A 13275-nucleotide genomic window follows, 5' to 3' on the forward strand; every position below is an offset into this window, starting at 1 on the left:
GTTAGTGGTCAAATCGACAGTTGTTTTTAATGTAGTGAATCTGCTAACTTCAGACAAGATTTAGAGCAGGTAGTAACCCACCAACAGTGTCTATCTAAAACAACTCTAGTTACAGATTGGTTGATACGATTTTGAAATCAGGTAGTAACCCACCAACAGTGTCTTTCTAAAACAGCTGTAGTTACAGATTGGTTTATTTGATTTCAAATCCGATTGTGGATTTGAAAAAGCAGAGAAGTAGGGGAAGATTTCATTATATAATACAAATGTTCTCAAACTTGTTGCGTTAGTGGTCAAATTGGAAGTTGTTTGGAATGTAGTGAATCTGCTAATTTCTCACAAGATTTACAGCAGATAGTAACCCACCATCAGTGTCTTTCTAAGCAGCTCTAGTTACAAATTGGTTGATACGATTTTGAAATCGATTGTGGATTTGAAAAGCAGAGAAGTAGGGGAAGATTTCATTTTATTATACCTTTTTTCTCAAACTTGTTGCGTTAGTGGTCAAATCAGCAGTTGTTTTTAATGTAGTGAATCTGCTAACTTCTGACAAGATTTACAGCAGGTAGTAACCCACTAACAGTTTATTTCAAAAACAGCTCTAGTTACAGATTGGCTAACACGATTTCAAATCCGATTGTCGATTTGAAAAGCAGAGAAGTAGAGGAAGATTTCATTATCTGATAGCATTTTTCTCAAACTTGTTGTGTTAGTGGTCAAATAGGCAGTTGTTTGGAATGTATTGATTCTGCTAATTTCTGACAAGATTTACAGCAGATAGTAACCCACCAACAAATTCTTTCTAAAACAGCTCTAGTTACAAATTGGTAGATACTATTTTGAAATCGATTGTGGATTTGAAAAGCAGAGAAGTAGGGGAAGATTTCATTATATAATACAAATGTTCTCAAACTTGTTGCGTTAGCGGTCACATTGGAAGTTGTTTGGAATGTAGTGAATCTGCTAATTTCTCACAAGATTGACAGCAGATAGTAACCCACCAACAGTGTCTTTATAAGCAGCTCTAGTTACAAATTGGTTGATACGATTTTGAAATCGATTGTGGATTTGAAAAGCAGAGAAGTAGGGGAAGATTTCATTATATGATAGCATTTTTCTCAAACTTGTTGTGTTAGTGGTCAAATCGGCAGTTGTTTGGAATGTAGTGATTCTGCTAATTTCTGACAAGATTTACAGCAGGTAGTAACCAACCAACAGTGTCTATCTAAAACAGCTCTAGTTACAGATTGGTTGATACGAGTTTGAAATCAGGTAGTAACCAACCAACAGTGTCTTTCTAAAACAGCTCTAGTTACAGATTGGTTTATTTGATTTCAAATCCGATTGTGGATTTGAAAAAGCAGAGAAGTAGGGGAAGATTTCATTATATAATACAAATGTTCTCAAACTTGTTGCGTTAGTGGTCAAATTGAAAGTTGTTTGTAATGTAGTGAATCTGCTAATTTCTCACAAGATTTACAGCAGATAGTAACCCACCAACAGTGTCTTTCTAAGCAGCTCTAGTTACAGATTGGTTGATACGATTTCAAATCAGATTGTGGATTTGAAAAGCAGAGAAGTAGGGGAAGATTTCATTATATAATACAAATGTTCTCAAACTTGTTGCGTTAGTGGTCAAATTGGAAGTTGTTTGGAATGTAGTGAATCTGCTAATTTCTCACAAGATCTACAGCAGATAGTAACCCACCAACAGTGTCTTTCTAAGCAGCTCTAGTTACAAATTGGTTGATACGATTTTGAAATCGATTGTGGATTTGAAAAGCAGAGAAGTAGGGGAAGATTTCGTTATATGCTATCATTTTTCTCAAACTTGTTGCGTTAGTGGTCAAATCAGCAGTTGTTTTTAATTTAGTGAATCTGCTAACTTCTGACAAGATTTAAAGCAGGTAGTAACCCACCAACAGTTTATTTCAAAAACAGCTCTAGTTACAGATTGGCTAACACGATTTCGAATCCGATTGTGGATTTGAAAAGCAAAGAAGTAGGGGAGGATTTCATTATATGATACCATTTTTCTCAAACTTGTTGCGTTAGTGGTCAAATCGGCAGTTGTTTTTAATGTAGTGAATCTGCTAACTTCTGACAAGATTTACAGCAGGTAGTAACCCACCAACAGTTTATTTCTAAAACAGCTCTACTTACAGATTGGCTAATACGATTTCAAATTCCGATTGTGGATTTGAAAAGCAGAGAAGTAAGGGAAGATTTAATTATATGATACCATTTTTCTCAAACTTTGTTGCATTAGTGGTCAAATCGGCAGTTGTTTTTAATGTAGTGAATCTGCTAACTTCTGACAATATTTACAGCAGGTAGTAACCCACCAACAGTTTATTTAAAAAACAGCTCTAGTTACAGATTGGCTAACACGATTTCAAATCCGATTGTCGATTTGAAAAGCAGAGAAGTAGAGGAATATTTAATTATTTGATATCATTTTTCTCTAAATTGTTGCGTTAGTGGTCAAATTGGCAGTTGTTTGGAATGTAGTGAATCTGCTAACTTCTGACAAGATTAACAGCAGGTAGTAACCCACCAACAGTGTCTATCTAAAACAACTCTAGATACAGATTGGTTGATACGATTTCAAATCCGATTGTGGATTTGAAAAGCAGAAGAGTAGGGGAAGATGTCATTATATGATAGCATTTTTCTCAAACTTGTTGCGTTAGTGGTCAAATAGGCAGTTGTTTTTAATGTAGTGATTCTGCTAATTTCTGACAAGATTTACAGCAGGTAGTAACCCACCAACAGTGTCTTTCTAAAACAGCTCTACTTACAGATTGGTTGATACGATTTCAAATTCCGATTGTGGATTTGAAAAGCAGAGAAGCTCTAGTTACAAATTGGTTGATACGATTTTGAAATCGATTGTGGATTTGAAAAGCAGAGAAGTAGGGGAAGATTTCTTTATATGCTATCATTTTTCTCAAACTTGTTGCGTTAGTGGTCAAATCTGCAGTTGTTTCGAATGTAGTGAATCTGCTAACTTCTGACATGATTTAGTTTATTTCAAAAACAGCTCTAGTTACAGATTGGCTAACACGATTTCGAATCCGATTGTGGATTAGAAAAGCAAAGAAGTAGGGGAGGATTTCAGTATATGATAACATTTTTCTCAAACTTGTTGCGTTAGTGGTCAAATCGACAGTTGTTTTTAATGTAGTGAATCTGCTAACTTCAGACAAGATTTAGAGCAGGTAGTAACCCACCAACAGTGTCTATCTAAAACAACTCTAGTTACAGATTGGTTGATACGATTTTGAAATCAGGTAGTAACCCACCAACAGTGTCTTTCTAAAACAGCTCTAGTTACAGATTGGTTTATTTGATTTCAAATCCGATTGTGGATTTGAAAAAGCAGAGAAGTAGGGGAAGATTTCATTATATAATACAAATGTTCTCAAACTTGTTGCGTTAGTGGTCAAATTGGAAGTTGTTTGGAATGTAGTGAATCTGCTAATTTCTCACAAGATTTACAGCAGATAGTAACCCACCATCAGTGTCTTTCTAAGCAGCTCTAGTTACAAATTGGTTGATACGATTTTGAAATCGATTGTGGATTTGAAAAGCAGAGAAGTAGGGGAAGATTTCATTTTATTATACCTTTTTTCTCAAACTTGTTGCGTTAGTGGTCAAATCAGCAGTTGTTTTTAATGTAGTGAATCTGCTAACTTCTGACAAGATTTACAGCAGGTAGTAACCCACTAACAGTTTATTTCAAAAACAGCTCTAGTTACAGATTGGCTAACACGATTTCAAATCCGATTGTCGATTTGAAAAGCAGAGAAGTAGAGGAAGATTTAATTATATGATATGATTTTTCTCTAAATTGTTGTGTTAGTGGTCAAATTGGCAGTTGTTTGGAATGTAGTGAATCTGCTAACTTCTGACAAGATTAACAGCAGGTAGTAACCCACCAACAGTGTCTATCTAAAACAACTCTAGATACAGATTGGTTGATACGATTTCAAATCCGATTGTGGATTTGAAAAGCAGAGATGTAGGGGAAGATTTCATTATATAATACAAATGTTCTCAAACTTGTTGCGTTAGTGGTCACATTGGAAGTTGTTTGGAATGTAGTGAATCTGCTAATTTCTCACAAGATTTACAGCAGATAGTAACCCACCAACAGTGTCTTTATAAGCAGCTCTAGTTACAAATTGGTTGATACGATTTTGAAATCGATTGTGGATTTGAAAAGCAGAGAAGTAGGGGAAGACTTCATTATATGCTATCATTTTTCTCAAACTTGTTGCGTTAGTGGTTAAATCGGCAGTTGTTTCGAATGTAGTGAATCTGCTAACTTCTGACAAGATTTACAGCAGGTAGTAACCCACCAACAGTGTCTTTCTAAAACAGCTCTACTTACAGATTGGTTGATACGATTTTGAAATCGATTGTGGATTTGAAAAGCAGAGAAGTAGGGAAAGATTTCATTATATGATACCATTTTTCTCAAACTTGTTGCATTAGTGGTCAAATCGGCAGTTGTTTCGACTGTAGTGAATCTGCTAAATTCTGACAAGATTTACAGCAGGTAGTAACCCACCAACAGTGTCTTTTTAAAACAACTCTAGTTACAGATTGGTTGATACGATTTTGAAATCGATTGTGGATTTGAAAAGCAGAGAAGTAGGGGAGGATTTCATTATATGATACCATTTTTCTCAAACTTGTTGCGTTAGTGGTCAAATCGGCAGTTGTTTTAATGTAGTGAATCTGCTAACTTCTGACAAGATTAACAGCAGGTAGTAACCCAACAACAGTGTCTATCTAAAACGGCTCTAGATACAGATTGGTTGATACGATTTCAAATCCGATTGTGGATTTGAAAAGCAGAGAAGTAGGGGAAGATTTCATTATATAATACAAATGTTCTCAAACTTGTTGCGTTAGTGGTCAAATTGGAAGTTGTTTGGAATGTAGTGAATCTGCTAATTTCACACAAGATTTACAGCAGATAGTAACCCACCAACAGTGTCTTTTTAAAACAACTCTAGTTACAGATTGGTTGATACGATTTTGAAATCGATTGTGGATTTGAAAAGCAGAGAAGTAGGGGAGGATTTCATTATATGATACCATTTTTCTCAAACTTGTTGCGTTAGTGGTCAAATCGGCAGTTGTTTTTAATGTAGTGAATCTGCTAACTTCTGACAAGATTTATAGCAGGTAGTAACCCACCAACAGTTTATTTCTAAAATAGCGCTACTTACAGATTGGCTAATACGATTTCAAATTCCGATTGTGGATTTGAAAAGCAGAGAAGTAGGGAAGGATTTCATTATATGATACCACTTTTCTCAAACTTGTTGCGTTAGTGGTCAAATCGGCAGTTGTTTTTAATGTAGTGAATCTGCTAACTTCTGACAAGATTAAGAGCAGGTAGTAACCCACCAACAGTGCCTTTCTAAAACAGCTATAGTTACATATTGGTTGATACGATTTTGAAATCAGGTAGTAACCCACCAACAGTGTCTTTCTAAAACAGCTCAAGTTACAGAATGGTTGATATGATTTCAAATCCGATTGTGGATTTGAAAAAGCAGAGAAGTAGGGGAGGAATTCATATTATGATACCACTTTTCTCAAACTTTTGCGTTAGTTGTCAAATAGGCAGTTGTTTTTAATGTAGTAAATCTGCTAACTTCTGACAAGATTTACAGCAGGTAGTAACCCACCAACAGTTTATTTCTAAAACAGCCCTACTTACAGATTGGCTAATACTATTTCAAATTCCGATTGTGGATTTGAAAAGCAGAGAAGTAAGGGAAGATTTAATTATATGATACCATTTATTTCAAACTTGTTGCATTAGTGGTCAAATCGGCAGTTGTTTGGAATGTAGTGAATCTGCTAATTTCTGACAAGATTTAGAGCAGATAGTAACCCACCAACAGTGTCTTTCTAAGCAGTTCTAGTTACAGATTGGTTGATACGATTTTGAAATCGATTGTGGATTTGAAAAGCAGAGAAGTAGGGGAATATTTCATTATATGATACCTTTTTTCTCTAAGTTGTTGTGTTAGTGGTCAAATTGGCAGTTGTTTGGAATGTAGTGAATCTGCTAACTTCTGACAAGATTAACAGCAGGTAGTAACCCAACAACAGTGTCTTTCTAAAACAGCTCAAGTTACAGAATGGTTGATATGATTTCAAATCCGATTGTGGATTTGAAAAAGCAGAGAAGTAGGGGAGGAATTCATTATATGATACCACTTTTCTCAAACTTTTTGCATTAGTTGTCAAATAGGCAGTTGTTTTTAATGTAGTAAATCTGCTAACTTCTGACAAGATTTACAGCAGGTAGTAACCCACCAACAGTTTATTTCTAAAACAGCGCTACTTACAGATTGGCTAATACTATTTCAAATTCTGATTGTGGATTTGAAAAGCAGAGAAGTAAGGAAAGATTTAATTATATTATACCATTTATTTCAAACTTGTTGCATTAGTGGTCAAATCGGCAGTTGTTTGGAATGTAGTGAATCTGCTAATTTCTGACAAGATTTAGAGCAGATAGTAACCCACCAACAGTGTCTTTCTAAACAGCTCTAGTTACAGATTGGTTGATACGATTTTGAAATCGATTGTGGATTTGAAAAGCAGAGAAGTAGGGGAAGATTTCATTTTATTATACCTTTTTTCTCAAACTTGTTGCGTTAGTGGTCAAATCAGCAGTTGTTTTTAATGTAGTGAATCTGCTAACTTCTGACAAGATTTACAGCAGGTAGTAACCCACTAACAGTTTATTTCAAAAACAGCTCTAGTTACAGATTGGCTAACACGATTTCAAATCCGATTGTCGATTTGAAAAGCAGAGAAGTAGAGGAAGATTTAATTATATGATATGATTTTTCTCTAAATTGTTGTGTTAGTGGTCAAATTGGCAGTTGTTTGGAATGTAGTGAATCTGCTAACTTCTGACAAGATTAACAGCAGGTAGTAACCCACCAACAGTGTCTATCTAAAACAACTCTAGATACAGATTGGTTGATACGATTTCAAATCCGATTGTGGATTTGAAAAGCAGAGATGTAGGGGAAGATTTCATTATATAATACAAATGTTCTCAAACTTGTTGCGTTAGTGGTCACATTGGAAGTTGTTTGGAATGTAGTGAATCTGCTAATTTCTCACAAGATTTACAGCAGATAGTAACCCACCAACAGTGTCTTTATAAGCAGCTCTAGTTACAAATTGGTTGATACGATTTTGAAATCGATTGTGGATTTGAAAAGCAGAGAAGTAGGGGAAGACTTCATTATATGCTATCATTTTTCTCAAACTTGTTGCGTTAGTGGTTAAATCGGCAGTTGTTTCGAATGTAGTGAATCTGCTAACTTCTGACAAGATTTACAGCAGGTAGTAACCCACCAACAGTGTCTTTCTAAAACAGCTCTACTTACAGATTGGTTGATACGATTTTGAAATCGATTGTGGATTTGAAAAGCAGAGAAGTAGGGAAAGATTTCATTATATGATACCATTTTTCTCAAACTTGTTGCATTAGTGGTCAAATCGGCAGTTGTTTCGACTGTAGTGAATCTGCTAAATTCTGACAAGATTTACAGCAGGTAGTAACCCACCAACAGTGTCTTTTTAAAACAACTCTAGTTACAGATTGGTTGATACGATTTTGAAATCGATTGTGGATTTGAAAAGCAGAGAAGTAGGGGAGGATTTCATTATATGATACCATTTTTCTCAAACTTGTTGCGTTAGTGGTCAAATCGGCAGTTGTTTTAATGTAGTGAATCTGCTAACTTCTGACAAGATTAACAGCAGGTAGTAACCCAACAACAGTGTCTATCTAAAACGGCTCTAGATACAGATTGGTTGATACGATTTCAAATCCGATTGTGGATTTGAAAAGCAGAGAAGTAGGGGAAGATTTCATTATATAATACAAATGTTCTCAAACTTGTTGCGTTAGTGGTCAAATTGGAAGTTGTTTGGAATGTAGTGAATCTGCTAATTTCACACAAGATTTACAGCAGATAGTAACCCACCAACAGTGTCTTTTTAAAACAACTCTAGTTACAGATTGGTTGATACGATTTTGAAATCGATTGTGGATTTGAAAAGCAGAGAAGTAGGGGAGGATTTCATTATATGATACCATTTTTCTCAAACTTGTTGCGTTAGTGGTCAAATCGGCAGTTGTTTTTAATGTAGTGAATCTGCTAACTTCTGACAAGATTTATAGCAGGTAGTAACCCACCAACAGTTTATTTCTAAAATAGCGCTACTTACAGATTGGCTAATACGATTTCAAATTCCGATTGTGGATTTGAAAAGCAGAGAAGTAGGGAAGGATTTCATTATATGATACCACTTTTCTCAAACTTGTTGCGTTAGTGGTCAAATCGGCAGTTGTTTTTAATGTAGTGAATCTGCTAACTTCTGACAAGATTAAGAGCAGGTAGTAACCCACCAACAGTGCCTTTCTAAAACAGCTATAGTTACATATTGGTTGATACGATTTTGAAATCAGGTAGTAACCCACCAACAGTGTCTTTCTAAAACAGCTCAAGTTACAGAATGGTTGATATGATTTCAAATCCGATTGTGGATTTGAAAAAGCAGAGAAGTAGGGGAGGAATTCATATTATGATACCACTTTTCTCAAACTTTTGCGTTAGTTGTCAAATAGGCAGTTGTTTTTAATGTAGTAAATCTGCTAACTTCTGACAAGATTTACAGCAGGTAGTAACCCACCAACAGTTTATTTCTAAAACAGCCCTACTTACAGATTGGCTAATACTATTTCAAATTCCGATTGTGGATTTGAAAAGCAGAGAAGTAAGGGAAGATTTAATTATATGATACCATTTATTTCAAACTTGTTGCATTAGTGGTCAAATCGGCAGTTGTTTGGAATGTAGTGAATCTGCTAATTTCTGACAAGATTTAGAGCAGATAGTAACCCACCAACAGTGTCTTTCTAAGCAGTTCTAGTTACAGATTGGTTGATACGATTTTGAAATCGATTGTGGATTTGAAAAGCAGAGAAGTAGGGGAATATTTCATTATATGATACCTTTTTTCTCTAAGTTGTTGTGTTAGTGGTCAAATTGGCAGTTGTTTGGAATGTAGTGAATCTGCTAACTTCTGACAAGATTAACAGCAGGTAGTAACCCAACAACAGTGTCTTTCTAAAACAGCTCAAGTTACAGAATGGTTGATATGATTTCAAATCCGATTGTGGATTTGAAAAAGCAGAGAAGTAGGGGAGGAATTCATTATATGATACCACTTTTCTCAAACTTTTTGCATTAGTTGTCAAATAGGCAGTTGTTTTTAATGTAGTAAATCTGCTAACTTCTGACAAGATTTACAGCAGGTAGTAACCCACCAACAGTTTATTTCTAAAACAGCGCTACTTACAGATTGGCTAATACTATTTCAAATTCTGATTGTGGATTTGAAAAGCAGAGAAGTAAGGAAAGATTTAATTATATTATACCTTTTTTCTCAAACTTGTTGCGTTAGTGGTCAAATCAGCAGTTGTTTTTAATGTAGTGAATCTGCTAACTTCTGACAAGATTTACAGCAGGTAGTAACCCACTAACAGTTTATTTCAAAAACAGCTCTAGTTACAGATTGGCTAACACGATTTTGAAATCGATTGTCGATTTGAAAAGCAGAGAAGTAGAGGAAGATTTAATTATATGATATGATTTTTCTCTAAATTGTTGTGTTAGTGGTCAAATTGGCAGTTGTTTGGAATGTAGTGAATCTGCTAACTTCTGACAAGATTAACAGCAGGTAGTAACCCACCAACAGTGTCTATCTAAAACGGATCTAGATACAGATTGGTTGATACGATTTCAAATCCGATTGTGGATTTGAAAAGCAGAAGAATAGGGGAAGATGTCATTATATGATAGCATTTTTCTCAAACTTGTTGCGTTAGTGGTCAAATAGGCAGTTGTTTTTAATGTAGTGATTCTGCTAATTTCTGACAAAATTTACAGCAGATAGTAACCCACCAACAAATTCTTTCTAAAACAGCTCTAGTTATAAATTGGTAGATACGATTTTGAAATCGAATGTGGATTTGAAAAGCAGAGAATTAGGGGAAGATTTTATCATATGATACCATTTTTCTAAAACTTGTTGCGTTAGTGGTCAAATCGGCAGTTGTTTTTAATGTAGTGAATCTGCTAATTTCTGACAAGATTTAGAGCAGGTAGTAACCCACCAAGACTGCCTTTCTAAAACAGCTCTAGTTACAGATTGGTTGATACGATTTTGAAATCAGGTAGTAACCAACCAACAGTGTCTATCTAAAACAGCTCTAGTTACAGATTGGTTGATATGATTTCAAATCCGATTGTGGATTTGAAAAAGCAGAGAAGTAGGGGAGGATTTCATTATATGATACCATTTTTCTCAAACTTGTTGCGTTAGTTGTCAAATCGGCAGTTGTTTTTAATGTATTGAATCTGCTAACTTCTTACAAGATTTACAGCAGGTAGTAACCCACCAACAGTTTATTTCTAAAACAGCGCTACTTACAGATTGGCTAATACGATTTCAAATTCCGATTGTGGATTTGAAAAGCAGAGAAGTAAGGGAAGATTTAATTATATGATGCCATTTTTCTCAAACTTGTTGCATTAGTGGTCAAATCGGCAGTTGTTTGGAATGTAGTGAATCTGCTAATTTCTGACAAGATTTAGAGCAGATAGTAACCCACCAACAGTGTCTTTCTAAGCAGCTCTAGTTACAGATTGGTTGATACGAGTTTGAAATCAGGTAGTAACCCACCAACAGTGTCTTTCTAAAACAGCTCTAGTTACAGAATGGTTTATTTGATTTCAAATCCGATTGTGGATTTGAAAAAGCAGAGAAGTAGGGGAAGATTTCATTATATAATACAATTTTTCTCTAAATTGTTGTGATAGTGGTCAAATTGAAAGTTGTTTGTAATGTAGTGAATCTGCTAATTTCTCACAAGATTTACAGCAGATAGTAACCCACCAACAGTGTCTTTCTAAGCAGCTCTAGTTACAGATTGGTTGATACGATTTCAAATCCGATTGTGGATTTGAAAAGCAGAGAAGTAGGGGAAGATTTCATTATATAATACAAATGTTCTCAAACTTGTTGCGTTAGTGGTCAAATTGGAAGTTGTTTGGAATGTAGTGAATCTGCTAATTTCTCACAAGATCTACAGCAGATAGTAACCCACCAACAGTGTCTTTCTAAGCAGCTCTAGTTACAAATTGGTTGATACGATTTTGAAATCGATTGTGGATTTGAAAAGCAGAGAAGTAGGGAAAGATTTCATTATATGATACCATTTTTCTCAAACTTGTTGCATTAGTGGTCAAATCGGCAGTTGTTTCGACTGTAGTGAATCTGCTAATTTCTGACAAGATTTACAGCAGGTAGTAACCCACCAACAGTGTCTTTTTAAAACAACTCTAGTTACAGATTGGTTGACACGATTTTGAAATCAATTGTGGATTTGAAAAGCAGAGAAGTAGGGGAGGATTTCATTATATGATACCATTTTTCTCAAACTTGTTGCATTAGTGGTCAAATTGGCAGTTGTTTGGAATGTAGTGAATCTGCTAACTTCTGACAAGATTAACAGCAGGTAGTAACCCACCAAGAGTGCCTTTCTAAAACAGCTCTAGTTACAGATTGGTTGATACGATTTTGAAATCAGGTAGTAACCAACCAACAGTGTCTATCTAAAACAGCTCTAGTTACAGATTGGTTGATATGATTTCAAATCCGATTTTGGATTTGAAAAAGCAGAGAAGTAGGGGAGGATTTCATTATATGATACCATTTTTCTCAAACTTGTTGCGTTAGTTGTCAAATCGGCAGTTGTTTTTAATGTAGTGAATCTGCTAACTTCTGACAAGATTTACAGCAGGTAGTAACCCACCAACAGTATATTTCTAAAACAGCGCTACTTACAGATTGGCTAATACGATTTCAAATTCCGATTGTGGATTTGAAAAAGCAGAGAAGTAGGGGAAGATTTAATTAAATGATACCATTTTTCTCAAACTTGTTGCATTAGTGGTCAAATCGGCAGTTGTTTGGAATGTAGTGAATCTGCTAATTTCTCACAAGATCTACAGCAGATAGTAACCCACCAACAGTGTCTTCTAAGCAGCTCTAGTTAAAAATTGGTTGATACGATTTTGAAATCGATTGTGGATTTGAAAAGCAGAGAAGTAGGGGAGGATTTCATTATATGATAACTTTTTTGTCAAACTTGTTGCGTTAGTGGTCAAATCAGCAGTTGTTTTTAATGTAGTGAATCTGCTAACTTCTGACAAGATTTACAGCAGGTAGTAACCCACCAACAGTTTATTTCAAAAACAGCTCTAGTTACAGATTGGCTAACACGATTTCAAATCCGATTGTCGATTTGAAAAGCAGAGAAGTAGAGGAATATTTAATTATATGATATGATTTTTCTCTAAATTGTTGTGTTAGTGGTCAAATTGGCAGTTGTTTGGAATGTAGTGAATCTGCTAACTTCTGACAAGATTAACAGCAGGTAGTAACCCACCAACAGTTTCTATCTAAAACAACTCTAGATACAGATTGGTTGATACGATTTCAAATCCGATTGTGGATTTGAAAAGCAGAAGAGTAGGGGAAGATTTCATTATCTGATAGCATTTTTCTCAAACTTGTTGTGTTAGTGGTCAAATAGGCAGTTGTTTGGAATGTATTGATTCTGCTAATTTCTGACAAGATTTACAGCAGATAGTAACCCACCAACAAATTCTTTCTAAAACAGCTCTAGTTACAAATTGGTAGATACGATTTTGAAATCGATTGTGGATTTGAAAAGCAGAGAAGTAGGGGAAGATTTTATCATATGATACCATTTTTCTCAAACTTGTTGCGTTAGTGGTCAAATCAGCAGTTTTTTTTATTTAGTGAATCTGCTAACTTCTGACAAGATTTACAGCAGGTAGTAACCCACCAACAGTTTATTTCAAAAACAGCTCTAGTTACAGATTGGCTAACACGATTTCGAATCCGATTGTGGATTTGAAAAGCAGAGAAGCTCTAGTTACAAATTGGTTGATACGATTTTGAAATCGATTGTGGATTTGAAAAGCAGAGAAGTAGGGGAAGATTTCTTTATATGCTATCATTTTTCTCAAACTTGTTGCGTTAGTGGTCAAATCTGCAGTTGTTTCGAATGTAGTGAATCTGCTAACTTCTGACATGATTTAGTTTATTTCAAAAACAGCTCTAGTT

Source organism: Coregonus lavaretus (genome assembly GCF_964263955.1).
Source record: "Coregonus lavaretus genome assembly, chromosome: 4".
Taxonomy (NCBI): Eukaryota; Metazoa; Chordata; class Actinopteri; order Salmoniformes; family Salmonidae; genus Coregonus; species Coregonus lavaretus.